The sequence below is a fragment of the Dendropsophus ebraccatus genome, chromosome 1, assembly GCF_027789765.1.
Source record: "Dendropsophus ebraccatus isolate aDenEbr1 chromosome 1, aDenEbr1.pat, whole genome shotgun sequence".
In the NCBI taxonomy this organism is placed as follows: domain Eukaryota; kingdom Metazoa; phylum Chordata; class Amphibia; order Anura; family Hylidae; genus Dendropsophus; species Dendropsophus ebraccatus.
In genome coordinates, this window is record NC_091454.1 from 167,615,980 (window position 1) to 167,622,436 (window position 6,457).

Genomic DNA, 6,457 nt, shown 5'->3' on the forward strand with positions numbered 1-6,457 from the left:
TATGTGACACAACCATAGGTAGGGTATAGCCTAAGAAGGGCAAGGGAAGGACACAGACAGTGAGCCCTAATCTGATCCCTCCTGCTGACCCTGTCTCCTTGCCCCAACAGTCCTGGGTGACAGCAGACAACCAGGGAGATGGTCCCTACTTGCAATAAGGTGATTACACGGAACAAGGAAAAGACAAACTTACATACCAGGGGCAGTCAATAGGCCAGGGTCAAACAAAATGGGCAGCAAGGTACAGAAACAAGATCCAAGAGAATAGTCAAGACAACAGAGCCAAAGTCAGGGAAAGCCAGATAACAATACAGGAAAAGATATTGGGACTATTGCATGCTAGAAAAACTGATCTAATAGCCAGCATGGATATCAGGGTACTGATACTGGACTAGACACACACGAAACAGACACAGCAAGGGTGAATGGAAAAAGCAAATGTCAATCACCTAAGCAAGACAGAGGTTAACTGTTAAGTGGCCAGAGGGAACTAGCAGGGAAGAGATGGATGTGGTTAGATTTCAGGGCAGAAGGAGTAGAGTTGTGTTAAGACAGTGTTCATAGAAGTGAAACTAAAACACAGAATGCAAACACAAAACCATGTCTATGTTCACACATAGTATTTGGATCAGTATTTCAGCCACAGCCAAGGGTGAAACTGACAGAGAAAAACTATAAAAGAGAGATTAGAAAGACTTGCATCTTAGATCTTTACCCACTCATCGCACTGACCAAAATACTGTGTGTGAAGCCATTCATAAGCTATTATTGTGCTATGTATGTGTTATGTCCAGTTCTTGGTTCCAGTATATTAAGCAATGCTTATATGACGCATAAGTGATGGCACACTGTGCAGCCTAAAATTAGGCATCTGGATCCCCCCTTCAATCTGAGGTAGACAGAGGTTATCATATTATATGCAAGCTCTTTTACCTGTCCATAGAGAATGAGTATGCCAAATGAGAGGGAGGATTGTTTGTAAGGGATAAAATATTTTAGAAAAACTGACCATTTAAATCAGATTGGCCCTGCCCAGCAGTGATAGGGGAAGCTCATCCCACCTCTCCAATTCCTTAATCACCTTGTGAAAAAGCAGTGTATAATTGAAGTTATAGAGTGATTCTGGTGATTGTTTCCTATTTTGATGCCTAAATACATGAGAAAACCTTTAGCCACCTCCACCTTCCAGTTAAAGCTATATTTTATAGGTGTCCGGCTCAGGAAAAGCATTTGGCTCTTATGGACATTAAACCTTGTAGCCAGAAAATGTACTAAATAAGGTAAAGACGTCCAAGACACTGTCAAGGTCTACAAAGCATGTTGCCTTCCTATCCTTATTCCTGCATATACAGATGAGTGAATTCAATGTTGTGTTAATGGTTCCAGAGCTAAATTGAATCCAGATGTAAGTACCTTTTTTTAAATCAAGAATTTTTTATTAAGGTTTTGTCAAACAACAACAACAGGGATGGAAAATAGATAGAGTCCATCCCTGGAAGAAAAAACATGCACAAACCAAACAAGAACAAAACAAAAAAAAACATTTGGCAATGTCCTGTATGTTGCAATAAAGTCCATCCTGAAGAGTGTAAGCGAAGCTTGATAAAGAGTCAATGCAAAATAATAATGGTGGTGTCTTCTGTGACAGCGATCTCCGTACAGTTCAGTGTTCAACCATCCAATTGCTAACATAAGTAGTCACCCAGCCAGTACTACCCGACCGGAGGTGAGGACAGGGTAGGAGTCCTGCCCCTGGTAAGCAATGCGGGTGCCAGCCCAAGGGTGTCAAGCCATCGGGCCCAAATCTTTTTAAATTTCTTTAGAGCTTCCCTTTTTTTGTAAGCATATTTCTCATTGGCTATCAGCCAATTCACCTTTGCAATAAGTGAGGGCAGAGTGGGGGGATCCCAGTCCAGCCAGGACTGCGCTATCAGTTTTCTGGCCATATAGAGTATCCGGGCCACTGCCAATTTCTCAGGGGCTACTAAATTTATGTCTTCAACATAACCCAACACACAGACTAAGGGGGATTGTTCTAACTGAACAGTGAATACCTTCTGAATTGTGGAGGCCACATTTTGCCAGTATCTAGTTAATTTAGGGCATCGCCAGAACATATGCAGGGGTCCCCCCTCATGCCTCTGACATCTAGGACACAACGCATCAGGTCGAATCCCTGCCGCAAATAGGAAAGCAGGGGTCCTATATACACGGTGTAGTAAATATAATTGTGATAATCGATGCTGTTCACCTACCATTAACTGGGGAGGTGTGAATACCTTAGATTGTGGTGGTGCATAAATAGCATTAATACAGGTGCAAAAGTTGCCTTTAACGCCAAACTTTTCTAAAGCTAGTGAAAGCCAATGCCAGCTGACATTACCAAATGCCTTTTCAGCGTCAATTGCTAAAAGAGGATTGAATTTGCCATAAGACTGTCTGCTGACAGCGTCTTAGGTTGGGTTCACACTACGTTTTTGCAATCCATTTTCTATTATCCGTTTTTGCAAAGATAGGGATGGCTGACCACATCCAAGTTTTGACAGGTGTGTAGGGTGGGGAACAGGAGAATGGGGAGTCAGAAACTGGAGCTGCTTTAATCACTGCCTGGCATATGCTGTGTTGGAACCAGAAGTCCCCCCTACAAAGTATTTCCCAGTACCGCAGTGGTCACAGCCACCAGCTGTGCATTGAACTAGGGCAGCTACATTTTGGGAGATATGACTTCCTCTCTCACCACTAATCAGTTGTTTGAAAAGGCACGGTGCTTGTGTTAGTGCTGCAGATTCGTCAATGTCTACACCAGCTACAAGCCTATTCATACTTGCAATAGCCTTATTATTTGTAGCACTGGTGCATGGTAAGCAAGTGCATGTGAACCAGTTTGGAGATTGTAGCACTCTCAGGAACATTGCACCTCTTCCACCAGGAGTGCTAGGAGTCAGACCTTTGTCAATCTAAAATTCAATATCAAGTTTTAAAGGCTGGATAAAGCCAATAAAAGGTTACATACATTTTGGCATGGAAAAGTTAGAGGGCCCCATTCACAATGTGTATCCAGCTTACTCTTATCTAACCTCTATCCAGCTTACTCTTATATAACCTCTCTGTACTATGAACATACATGTTTGTCTAACAGCTATCTAGTGTATGGCGAGGTGCACATATGCAGATCTCAGACCAAATATTCGTATCTAAAAGACTGGACAGAGTTCACCATTTAGACAAGGTTATTTGACTAACACAGAACAAATCTACCAACAAAGCTACCCATATAGATACAATACTTTGCACATACTTGTTCAGCTATTGGTCCCAACCATCTCAGTGGTCAGAAGGAGACAAGCAATTGCCATACTCCTCTGGCAGCAGAAAGTCACCCATGGGAACAAAGGATTAAGGAATATTGAAATCTAGTAGCCCACTGGATACATAGGTTTTAGGGATGGTCCGAACCCTCCGAGGTTCGGGTTCGTATGAACCCGAACGCTCGGCATCAGATTCCCGCTGTCTGCCCGCTCCGTGGAGCGGGTGGATACAGCGGGAGGACCGCCTGGAAAACTGGGATACAGCCTATGGCTATGGCTGTATCCCAGTTTTTCAGGCGGTCCTCCTGCTGGATCCGCCCACTGCACGGAGCGGGCAGACAGCGGGAATCCTTACCGAGAGTTCGGGTTCGTACGATCCCGAACCGAACTCGGTTCGGACCATCCCTAATAGGTTTCATTGACCACATGTAGAATTGATAACTTTAAAAAAAATGCTTTCCGTTTTTTCTTTTCTTAGTTAAATAGGAGTTCTTCATATTTTTTGGGATGATAATTTACAAGCAAACGTCAAAATGATAGTGGTCAGAGGAACATTATTAAAAGGCTTTTTTCATTTTAGGAATATACTGGGACTAGGACTTCCTGTTCCATCTTTTTAAGCAGAGGCAAAATGGATTGGCTGCACTGTTCTGTCCATTGTAGCCAATGTGAGCTCTGAAAGTAGCCAAGCAATCTTGCTTTTACAGGTAACAAATACCAAATACATCCCTATTCTAATATAATGATATAAACTACCAAGGTTCAATACATGGTCACTCACTATGTCTCTATAATGCACTGCCTTTCAACTGCACAAAAATCCATGGAACATAAGGAAATGGACGCATTACCAGCTTTATATTCCTAATTGTCCACTAAAGGCCCTATTCCAGGGAACGATTATCAGCCGTATTTGTTCCGTGGAATAGAAGGCAACGATCAGCCGACATCGTTCATGTTGGCTGATCGTTGTGTCGTTTGTCTTTCAAACATGTTAAAAACAGTTGAAAACAAGTGCTGACAGCGCTCATTTGCTCCTCTATGTCGGCCCGTGGAATAGGGGCTTTAGAGTCTGTAATGATTTAAATGTTCTGTGAGTAAATTTGTAAGCAGATTAATCAATTTGTCTTAAGTCTTGCCTTGTCTTGCTTTAGTTTAGTTTTGTTTTGTTTTTCTTTTAGACTCTGATTTTGTTCATTTATCTGATGGAGAGCTTGACATTTTTTAATCCGACCCTGCAAGCCATTTAGGTAAGCCATATAGCACAAGGGATACAACATACCTGCATGATACATAGATTTTAATATTACATTAAAACAGCTTTTCTATTGATATGTTTATTTGATGCAACACCAGTATGGATTGATAAGATGACATTTAAAAAGAAAGATACAATGATGAATTGATTAATATATACGGGAGGAAAGGGTGGAGATACTTTTGTCTACTGTAAAAATAAAGGTTTTCATTCCCCCACCATAGGTTATATTTCCTAGCTACACAATTCAACTTACTGATTGAGGCCATGTTCACACATAGTATTTCCAGCAGTCTTTTGGTCAGTCTTTTTTCAACCAAAACCAGGAGTGGGTTGAAAACACAGAAAATAGTGCAAATCTTTCCATTATAATTTCGGGCAAAATTATAATAGAAACATTTGGACAGTTTTCTTTTGTTTTCTACCCACTCCTGGTTTTGGTTGAAAAAAGACTGCCCAAAATACTGCCGAAAATACTATGTGTGAACATGGCCTAAAAGAGGAAAAGTAGATCTATTTCAAGTATCTAAGTTTCTAGTAGGAAAGGTGTAAGGATATTGGAGGTTTTGGAGACTGGTCAGCTGGAAGATGGTAAATGGGAACAATTCCCCTTGGTGAAGTTGTTAACGAGATGTTGGAAAGAGTTGAAAAAGATATTAATTAGAGATCTTCATTAGACATCACGCCATCTCCATAAAAATAATGAGGCTCTTGGTATACAATTTGCAAATAGTGTAAACCATCCCACCACGATAAGGTGGCCTCATGCCGGGACAGACCTACGCTGTACTTTGGCCCCTCCATGGGAGAGTGGCTGCCTCTACTTTGTCGTGCACTCCACCCATCCCACCCTGGTGGTTTATTATTTTTGCCAGTATAAAATTGATCTTGTATGCTCAGATCATAGGCTTATTATATGTCATGGAGAGGCCAAAGTTCAGTGTAGGTCTATCCCGGCATGAGGCCACCTTATCGTTGGCGGGATGGTTTACACTATTTGCAAATGGTAACTAAGAGCCTCATTATTTTTATGGAGATTTTTTTTAGCAGTTGGGGGACTGCTTTTAGGGTATATTCACACTGCGAGTCCGGCAGGTCCTGGTAGTTCCCACACACTATATACTCGCTGCAGTCTGAACGACCGCAGGAGTATGTAATCCTACCGCCCTTAACCCCTTCTGCTCCCGCCCGGCTCCCCCGCTGTAAGCATACATTACCTCTCTCCTCGCTGCACGGGTACGGCGTCCTGCTCTCCCACCAATCAGTGGCTGCGGCTGGGCAACACACTGATTGGCCGGACGGGAGAGCAGGACGCCAGACCCGTGCAGCGAGGAGAGGTAATGTATGCTTACAGTGGGGGAGCCTGGCGGGAGCAGAAGGGGTTAAGGGCGGTAGAATTACATACTCGCTGCGGTCGTTCAGACCGCAGCGAGTATATAGTGTATGGGAACTGCGAGGACCTGCCGGATTCGCAGCGAGAATCTTGCTGCGATTCCGTTCGTGTGAATATACCCATAGCAATTTTTTTATAACTGTGTTGGGTCTGTATCTTGCCATTGCGGTGAGCTGTTGCACTTTTTGTGTGTTTGCAACTTCAGCCATAGCAACGTGCTCCTGTCTAGTGTGAATGGTGTTGTAGGAGAGATGACCAAATTTTTTTTTTTGCCTATGTTCCAGGTGGGGGAGTGGCTGCCTCCACTTGGTTGTGCACTCCACCCATCCCACCCAGGTGGTTTAATATTTTTAGCTTATTTGGCTTATTATATGCCTGATTCTTTGCACCTCTAACAACTAGGAAACATTAATCATGTAATCCATATAGTGCAAGGAATCCAGCATTCATGTATGGAACTTACCTTTTAATATTACATTTAAGGGTATGTTCTCACTG